Here is a 10,812-nt window from a genome sequence, read left to right on the forward strand (position 1 = left end):
CTCAGCCTCCCAAAGTACTGGGATTAGAGGCGTGAGCCGCTGCGCCTGGCCTGCATCAGCATTTTAAAACTCGCCAGTGATGCTGAAGGCAGCTGGCTCAGTGACAGCAGAGTGAATTCTGCAGCACTGATAACTAAGCTTTTCCAGGGGGTTAGTCTGAGTGGGAGTATGGAGAGTGGCTTCACTGTGGAGCAAAATGAGGTAGCCGTCAGGAGAGGGAAGCGAGGGCACACAACCTTTGTGCTGTCATTGTTAGGTTTACTGAGGTGTAATTTACAGACTGTAAAATCCACCCTTGTTGGTATATTTTCTAAGTTTTCGCAGAAGAGTACGGTCATACAGCCACCACCACAATCCCCCTATAAGTGTCCCCATGCCACCCTTTGTAGCCAACCCACACTCCTACTCCTTGCCTCTGGTAACCATTGATCTGTTTCTGACTGATAATTTTGCCTTTTCCAGATGTCATTTAAATGGAACCACAGCTTTTTAACCCTGGCTTCCTTTACTCAGCATTATATGTTTGAGGTTCATCCATTTTGTTCTCCGTGTTAGTAGTTCATTCCTTTTTCATTGCTGAGTAGTATTCCATTGCATGGGCATACCACTGTTGTTCATCTGTTTACCAGGTTAAGTACACTTGGGTTATTTCCAGTTTGGGGCAATTATGAATAATACTCCTATGAACTATAAACATTCATGTTCAGTGTTTGTGTGAGCACACGTTTTCTTTTCTCTTAGGTAAATACCTAAAATTGGGTCACTGAGTAAGTGCCTTAACTTTATCAGAAGCTACCAAGCTGTTTTCCATATCGGTTGTACCATTCTGCATTCCTACCAGCAATGTATGGCATTCCCCCTGCTCATGCATTTGGTATAGTCAGGTTTGAAGTTTGTTTTTTTTAAATTAATAATTTTAGACATTCTGGTGAGTGTATAGGGCTCATGACCTTTTAAATGTTTATGATATAAAGAAATTCATACAGGCTCACATCTGTAATCTCAGCACTTTGGGAGGTCAAGGCAGGAGGATCACTTGAGCCCAGGAGTTTGAGGCTGTAGTGAGCCATGATTGTGCCACTGCACTCCAGCATGGGTGACAGACTGAGACTCTGTCTCAAAATGAAAAAAAAAGGAAGAATTTTGCAAATGATTATTACCTACTATGTGTACCTAATATGTGCCAGGTAGTATACTACTTATACTACTTTTTCTTTTCTTTTTTCTTTTTCTTTTTTTGAGACGGAGTTTTGCTCTTGTTGCCCAGACTGGAGTGCAGTGGCACAATCTCCACTCACTGCAACCTCTGCCTCCCAGGTTCAAGCGATTCTGCCTCAGCCTCCCAAGTAGCTGACATTACAGGTGTGCACCACCACGCCCGGCTAATTTTGTGTTTTTAGTAGAGATGGGGTTTCACCATATTGGCCAGGCTGGTCTCAAACTCCTGACCTCAGGTGACCCACCTGCCTTGGCCTCCCAAAGTGCTGGGATTACAGGTGTGAGCCACTGTGCCTGGCAAGGTAATATACTACTACTTTCCAAATCTCAGGGGCAGCTGATATCATGCAAAGGGCACCCCCTTGATAGCCTGAAAACCTCAAATTCCAGTTCTGTCGAAGGCTTGACATAGGGTCTTGGGGATATCACCCAACCTCTTGAGCCTCCATGTATTCATTGTAACTTGACGAGCAGTGCCTCCTTGCAGGATTTGGTGTGAAAACCAAGTGAGATAATTCAGGGAAAGCTCCTAGCCCACAGACAGAGCTCGCTGGCTGGGAGTTTTTACTAGCTATGCTCTTCATGGACATTTCTGCCTTCCTGGGACCATTTGTTCTAGCCGCAAGCATGGTTGCTTCTACCTTCAGGATATACTGCGAACAGAGCCCGTCCTCACACCTCACATCCCTCACATGCTGTCACTTGGCCCGGCCACTGTGATGTCTCTGGGGGTGATTGCTAGAGCCTCCCACCTGCCCTCCCTGCTCCAACACTTGCCCCCTGACGTCTTCACACAGATTCTTTCAAATCTGAAAGCCGAGCTAGTTTTCTGCTCCCAGCCCTCCAGTAGCATGGGGTTAGAGGCCCATCTAATGCCTCCCTCCTTGCGCTCCACCAGGCCCTTTTGGGATGACCCCTAGCTGCCTCTCAGAGTTCCCCCTTCCCCTGCCCCATCTCACCTCCCTCCCTCAGCACACTTCCACCTCAGGACTCTTGCACCTGCTGCTCGTTCAGCCTGGATGCTGTTCCCCCAGAAATCCACCCGATGCACTCCCTCACTTCTCTCCAGTCTCGGCCTCATTGGCCCTCAGACAGGCTTCCCTGTCCACCTGCCTCACGTAGTGCTCCTGGCAACTCTGCCCCTGACTCTGCTTCACATAGTAAAAATCATTTTATCTATTTCGTTTCTTTTTTTTTAGATGGAGTCTCGCTCTGTCGCCCAGGCTGGAGTGCAGTGGTGCGATCTCAGCTCACTGCGAGCTCCGCCTCCTGGGTTCACGCCATTCTCCTGCCTCAGCCTCCTGAGTAGCTGAGACTACAGGCGCCCGACACTGCGCCCAGCTAATTTTTTTGTATTTTTAGTAGAGACGGGGTTTCACCGTGGTCTCGATCTCCTGACCTCGTAATCCGCACGCCTCGGCCTCCCAAAGTGTTGGGATTACAGGCGTGAGCCACCGCGCCCGGCTTCTATTTTGTGTTTCTTAGATTAGTGTCCCGTCTCCATTTTTGGAGGGCAGAGAGTTGGTCTTTTGTTCACTGCTATTTCCCAGTGCCTGGCCCACAGCCAGTCCTCAATAAAAATCTGGGGACTGGCTGGGAGTGGTGGCTCATGACTGTAATCCTAGCACTTTGGTAGGCTGAGGCGGGCAGATCACATGAGATCAGGAGTTTGAGACCATCCTGGGCAACATGGTGAAACCCTGTCACTACCAAAAAATACAAAAATTAGCTGGGCATGGTGGTGCACGCCTGTAGTACCAGCTACTTGGGAGGCTGATGCAGGAGAATCGCTTGAACCTGGGAGGCAGAGGTTGCGGTGAGCCGAGATGGCACCACTGCACTCCAGCCTCGGTGACAGAGTGAGACTCTGCCTCAAACAAAACAAAAGATCTGGGGACAGACAGAATGAATTGTGTGACTCAGACACAACAAGGCCATCACCTCGTACTTACTAATCATCGCCACCACTATGTCGACGAGGTCATGGGACTTTCACATCTGCCCACTTCCTCAGCACGAAGCTCTGTTATTCATCTCTGTATCCCAGGGCTTAGCACATAGCAAGTGCTTGAAAAATACCCTCTGGCCTGGAGTCACACCAGCTTTGCCCACCCTCCAACACAGTACGTTTTCATTTTCTTCCTTGAGGTGACTGGAGGTCAAAGAGGTAAAATGATGTGTCCAAGGCACGTAGCATTCCTGTGCACTCTCTCAGGGACCAGGACGCAGGTCTCCAACCTCTGACCGTGACCCCACACCTTTGTCCTCACCTTGCTGCCTGTCCCGCCCTCATGGCTTGATGCCAGGACCTGCTTCTTTTTGAAGATGGCCACAATAAGAGTATTTACACCATGGAAATTGGCAAACATGAAAATTGGCATATCAGCTCCTCTGACCTGTCATCCCGCAACAAAGAGCTAGTTGTTCCATTTTTACCAGCACCTCACTGGACAGGGAGCCTGGCATTCTGGGGAGACTGAGGGAAGCTATCTTAGCTCACATAGCCCTGTCTCGATCTTACAACCAGACCACGAGCCCCTCGAGGGTGGCCAAGATGCCTTATCCATCTCTTTTCCCCACTCCTGTTCTCACTCTCTGTCCTGGGCTGGCTGCCAGCTAGATTTGGGCCTAGGGAAACACTGACCTTCCTCAGGTTGAAGGCCAAGGTGGGGGTGAGGGCATCTTCCTACTGGTACTGCTGGCCTGCCCTGGCATCTGCCTGGTCACCCTATTCCTGTTCTTACTGCCTGGGGGAGCTGAGCACTGACATTCTAGAGCCATTTCCACCTCTGAACTGGTCTTCTCACCCTCTTCTCTCTATGATTCTCAGATTTCTCATCTTTGCCATTATCATGTCTCACTTTCTTTTTTTCTAGGAATAAAAACAAAAGCTAATTTTTGATGAGCACTTTCCATGTGCTTTCTTTTTATTGGCTCATGTAATCCTTATACCAGCTCCATTGTACAGAATGAGAACAGAGAGGCACAGAGAGGTTCAGCAACTTGCCCAAAATCACACAGCTGGTAAATAGGGAAGCCAGAGCTCGGTCTAGATGATCTGAGACCTCTCTGAAAAGCAGTAATGAGCTCATCAGACTTAGAATTGTAAAACATGGGTTTGAATACAGGCTCTGTCACCTCCTGTGACTTTGCTCTCTAGGTGTCAGCTTCCTTCCTCATTCACAAGGTAGGACAATGAACATGCACCGTGTCCATTCATAGGGTGATTTCAAAGTCAAATTATGTAACAGGCGTAAAAGGATATTGAAAATGGGAAACTGGGCTGGATGCGGTGGCTCACGCCTGTAATCTCAGCACTTCGGGAGGCTGAGGCAGACAAATCACTTGAGGCCAGAAATTTGAGACCAGCCTGGCCAATATGGCGAAACCCCGTCTCTACTAAAAATACAAAAATTAGCCAGGCGTGCTGGTGCATGCCTGTAATCCCAGCTATTTAGGAGTCTGAGGCAGGAGAATCGCTTGAATCAGGGAGGCAGAGGTTGCAGTGAGCCAAGATCATGCCACTGCACTCCAGCCTGGGCGACAGAGCAAGACTCCATCTCAAAAATTTAAAAAAAAAAAAAAAAAAGAAAAGAAGGAAAGAAAAGAAAATAGTAAAGTGCTCAGCAAATGAGTGGATTATTAGTATATGGTTCTGTTTTCCAATTTTGATTTCCTCTCTTGCCTCTCAGAATAATTCTTTGTCTGCTTCTGTTGTACCAGCATGCACAGTGCCCAGCAAGCCCCCAGATGAAGAGGCAATCAGGCAGTGTTGACTTCTCTTCCTGTGTTCTCTGCTGGGCTCTAATTTCTCTGATTTTTTTTTTTTTTTTTTTTTTTTTTTGAGATGGAGTCTCGCTCTGTCACCCAGGCTGGAGTGCAATGGCACAATCTTGGCTCACTGCAACCTCTGCCTCCCAGGTTCAAGTGATTCTTCCACCTCCGCCTCCCAAGTAGCTGGGATTACAGGCGCACGCCACCACGCCCAGCTAATTTTTGTATTTTTGTAGAGATGGGGTCTTACCATGTTGGCCAGGCTGGTCTCAAACTCCTGACCTCAGGTGATCCTCCCGCCTCGGCCTCCCAAAGTGCTGGGATTACAAGCATGAGCCACTGCGCCTGGCACTGGGCTCTCATTTCTCAAGTCTTTCAAGGAGACTCAATTCACCTCTCCTTTTTTCTTTCCATCATCAAGCCCAGACTCAGAGAGTGGGTGGGTTCACCCCAGCAGGCTCCTAGTGCTCAGACCAACACCAGCACTGCCACTCCTTGAATGGAGTCAGTACATGAATACATCTTAGACATTATAATGAAAGCCAGTTGGAAGTTATGCTTCACTTTCTAGAAACGGGCTTGAGTAAACTTTTTAGAAACACATTTATTTTTGTGGAGCAAGGCAATATATCCTGGTCTGACTTCATTTTTAAAATTATTTTGGGGGGGATGGGGGTAAGGGGAGGGAGAGCATTAGCACAAATAGCTAATGCATACGGGGCTTAAAACCCAGATGACGGGTTGAGAGGTGCAGCAAACCACCATGGCACATGCATACCTATGTAACAAACCTGCACACTCTGCATATGTATCCCAGAACTTAAAGTAAAATAAATAAATAAGTAAATAAAAAAATTATTTTTAATATACAATAATCCCTCGCTATCCATGGGGGATTGGTTCTGGGACCTCCCTCCCTCCCGCTCCACTGCAGATACCAAAATCTTCGGATGCTCAAGTCCCTGATATAAAAGGGTATCGTATTTGCATGTAACCTATGCCCATCTTTCCATATATTTTAAATCGAAGGGGGTCCCCAAACCCCAGACCATGGACCAGTACCAGCCTACACCTGTCAGGAACAGAGCCACACAGCAGGAGGCAAGCATCCGGCAAGCTATCATGACCGCATGAGCTGCCCCTCCTGTCAGATCAGCAGCGGCATTAGATTCTCAGAGGCGCGCAAACCCTATTGCAAACTGAGCATTCGAGGGGTCTAGGCTGCACGCTCTTTGTGAGACTATAACGCCTGACGATCTGAGGTGGAACAGTTTTATGCCCCTGTCCATGGAAAAATTGTCTTCCACAAAACCAGTCCCTGGTGTCCAAAAGTTTGGAGACTGCTGCTTTAAATCATCTCTAGATTATTTATAATGTCTAATAAATAGGCCGGGCATGGTGGCTCACACCTGTAATCCTAGCATTTTGGGAGGCCGAGGTGGGCGGATCACCTGAGGTCAGGAGTTTGAGACCAGCCTGGCCAACATGGCGAAACCCCATATCTACTAAAAATATAAAAATTAGCTCGGTGTGGTGGTGCACTCCTGTAATCCCAGCTACTGGGGAGGCTGAGGCAGGAGAATGGCTTGAACCCAAGAGGGGGAGGTTGCAGTGAGCCGAGATCATGCCACTGCACTCCAGGCTGGGTGACAGAGCAAGACTCCATCTCAAAAAAAAAAAAAAAAAAAAAATTAGCCAGGTGTGGTGGCAGGCACCTGTAATCACAGCTACTCAAGAGGCTGAGGTAGGAGAATCACTTGAACCTGGGAGGAGGAGGTTGCAGTGAGCCGAGATCATGCCATTTGCACTCCAGCCTGGGTGACAATAGTGAGACTCTGTCTCAAAAAAAAAAAAAAGTATATATATATATACGTAAATAGTTGTTAGGCTATATTGTTTAGAGAATAATAATAATTATTTTTTTTTTGAGACAGGGTCTCACACCATCACCCAGGTTGAAGTGCAGTGGCCTGATCTTGGCTCACTGCAGTCTCCATCTCCCAGGCTCAAGTAATCCTCCCACCTCGGTCTCCTGAGTAGCTGGGACTACAGGCACATGCCACCGCACTCAGCTAATTTTTTGTATTTTTGGTAGAGATGGGGTTTCGCCATGTTCCTCAGGCTGGAAGAATAATGATTATTTTTAAAGTCTATATGTATTCAGTACAGATGCAAACATCCATTTTAAAAAATATTTTTGATTCATGGTTGGTTAAATCCGTGGATATGGATCCCACAGATATGGAGGGCTGACTGTATTTTATCATGTCATTAAAATACATCACTTTTTTTGAAGCCTAATTTAAAATAAAGTGCATAGAACTTAAGTGTATGGATTGATGACTTTTCATGTGTGTTCACCCACGTAACCATCAGGATCCAGAACGAAGGCTCAGGAGATGTCCAGGGCCCCGGAGGGCTCCCTTGTGCCCCTCCCAGTCAGCACCCACCCCACAGCAGTGATTTAATTTTGGAGAGGCAATACATTCACATGATACAATTCAAAAAGTACAAAAGGTAAACTAGAAAATCTCCCTCTCATCCTGCTGCCAGAGACCCATTTTTTGGAGGGGTGGAGGAGAGACAGGGTCTTGGTCTGTCACCCAAGCTGGAGTGCAGTGGCACAATCACGGCTCACTGCAGCCTTAAGCTCCCAGGCTCAAGTGATCTTCCCACCTCAACCTCCTGAGTAGCTGGAACCGCAGGCGCACTCTGCCGTACCTGGCTAATTGTTTGTATTTTTTGTAGATACAGAGTCTCACCATGTTGTCCAGGCTGGGCTCGAACTTCTGGGCTCAACCCATCTGCCCAACTCAGCCTCTCAAAGTGTTGGGATTACAGGTGTGAGCCACTGCGTCCAGCCTCGGACACACATTTTTTTCTCCCATGAGAAAATATTACTGGTTTCTTGCAGACACTTCCAAAGAAAGGAGATACATATGCTTTATATATTATATCATATCATATTATACTATATTAATTTTCTCACCTTTTTACACAAAAGATACATAACTAGTCAATTGTGTACCTTTTTTTACTTAACAACTTACAATGCTAGAATCATTTCAATAATTAGCAAATTAATATATTTACCAAAAAGTGCCCCTTGCAAAGAGTTGGTTTATAAAAATTCAAACCTTCATTACCAAACACTTCAATGATGCTTGGCTTTACAGCCCTCTGAAGGTCCTTAGGCAGCAAACCCTGCTGCTACGTCAGAAAATGCAATTCAATTAGGAAGACGTGATTCATGTTAACTTTTCGGCAGCCCTCCCAATAAACCGTGCTGTGAGATTCTGCCGTCTTGCTATTACCTCTTCCGTTATAGCTCTTATCAATAATAACCGCACAGATTTATATTAGCAATAACTCATGAGCTCTAAAGAACATGTGTAAGACACACACAAAAATGTGACTGAAATTTGAAGCATAAATTGTGGAATTTCTCAAAGGCCTGAATTATTGGAGCGTATTAGGTTGAGGTGAATCAAAGTGGAAAGAACTATTTTGCCCTTTTAGATGTACTAAACAGTTTTCCTGGGAAATTGGTCAAGAGAACCCACTGGTGTGTGAACTTCTCGGGAAGAGCAGGTCTGGCCCTGCCAGAAGGCAGCTGAGAGAGTTGGGCTGGGCTGAGTTCCAGGAAACAGAGTAGGGGCTAGTCAGGAGTGGGAAGGCTAGCAGGATGATGCAAATTCAAAGCCCCAGGTACATCAGCAAGGCCAGAGGGTATAAACAGAGCCCCAAACCAGAGCCACAGCCAGTGGGCAGGGCTCTGGAGCTGGACTGGCTGAGAAATGGGCTTAGGTGCAAGTTGGGAGACACTGGATCATCGCCAAGAATAAGGGCAAAGTCTGGCCAGGCGCAGTGGCTCACACCTGTAATCCTAGCACTTTGGGAGGCCAAGGCGGGAGGATCACGAGGTCAGGAGTTCGAGACCAGCCTGGCCAATATGGTGAAACCTCTGCTCTACTAAAAATACAAAAATTAGCCGGGCGTGGTGGCCCGTGCCTGTAATCCCAGCTACTCAGGAGGCTGAGGCAGGAGAATTGCTTGAACCCAGGAGGCAGAGGTTGCAGGGAGCCGAGACTCCACCACTGCACCCCAGCCTGGGCGACAGAGCAAGACTCCATCTCAAAAAAAAAAAAAAAAAGCCGGGCGCGGTGGCTCATGCTTGTAATCCCAGCACTTTGGGAGGCCGAGGCGGGTGGATCACGAGGTCAGGAGATCGAGACCACGGTGAAACCCCGTCTCTACTAAAAATACAAAAAATTAGCCGGGCGTAGTGGCGGGCGCCTGTAGTCCCAGCTACTCGGAGAGGCTGAGGCAGGAGAATGGCGTGAACCCGGGAGGCGGAGCTTGCAGTGAGCCGAGACTGCGCCACTGCACTCCAGCCTGGGCGACAGAGCGAGACTCCGTTTCAAAAAAAAAAAAAAAAGAATAAGGGCAGGGCAAAGTCCACTAATATCTGGGAGAGTGTGTGGGGCATGCTGACTCAGTATGGGGACAGATACATATGGGCTTTGCAAAGGGTCCGCATGGAGAATTGTAACAATAATAGCCCCAAACAGAATCAAGTTCCTCGTGTCCATGCTCTTTTGCAATGTAACTTTGTTGCTTCCACTACCACAAGGTGGAATCTATTTCACCACCCCTTGAATCTGAGTTGGCCCTTGTGACTTGCTGTGACCAATAGGATGTGGCAGAAGTGATGCTGAGCAGGCCGGGCATGGTGGCTAATGCCTGAAATCCCAGCACTTTGGGCGGCGGAGGTGGGTGGATCGCTTGAGGCCAAGAGTTTGAGATCAGCCTGGGCAATGGTAAAACCCAGTCTCTACAAAAAATTTTTTAAAAAATTTAGCCAGGCATGGTGGTATGCACCTGTAGTCCCAGCTACTCTGGAGGCTGAGGTGGGAGGATCACTTGAGCCCAGGGGGCCAAGGTTGCAGTGAGCTATGATCACGCCATTGCACTCCAGCCTTGGCAACAGAGTGAGACTCCATCTCAAAAAAAAAAAAAAAAAAAAAAAGTGATGCTGGGCAGCTTGAGGCTGGGCTTCTGCTTTTGTGTTTCTCGAGTGCTTTCATAATTGTGTGAGGAACCAGGCCTGAAAGACCACAGGAAGAGAGAGGCCCAGGAACCCCAGCCAGTCCAGACCACCTAACCCAGCGAAGCCATTAGCAGACTGTTGCTATGTGAATGAAAACAGCAGAGGAACCATCTAGCCAACCCACAGAATTGCAAGAAATAATAAACAGCTGTTCTAAGTCACTAAGTTTAGGGATGGTTTGTTACACAGCATTACATAACTGATACATCCATCTACACTATCAATGTACCACTCAGGTCAACAAAGGGTATCTTATGTCGTGCAAACTCAGAATTGAGACCTAAATTGTAAGCATTTTATGTGTTAATAATTAATAATTATATTCTCCAGAACCCTTTCACATGTTCCTTTTATTTTTTTGAGACACGGTCTTGCTCTGTAGCCCAGGCTGGAGTATAGTGGCATGATCGTGGCTCACTGGTGCCTTGACCCTCTGGGATCAAGTAATCCTTCCACCTCAGTCTCCTGAGTAGCTGGGACCACAGAAACATGCCACCATGCCTGGCTAATTTTTTTTTTTTTTTTTTGAGATGGAGTCTCGCTCTGTCGCCCAGGCTGGAGTGCAGTGGCGTGATCTCGGCTCACTGCAAGCTCCGCCTCCCAGGTTCATGCCATTCTCCTGCCTCAGCCTCTCCAAGTAGCTGGGACTACAGGCGCCCGCCACTGCGCCTGGCTAATTTTTTTTTTTTTTTTTTTTTTTTTTTTTTTTT

Source organism: Hylobates moloch, unplaced genomic scaffold (assembly GCF_009828535.3).
Source record: "Hylobates moloch isolate HMO894 unplaced genomic scaffold, HMol_V3 SCAFFOLD_20, whole genome shotgun sequence".
NCBI lineage: Eukaryota > Metazoa > Chordata > Mammalia > Primates > Hylobatidae > Hylobates > Hylobates moloch.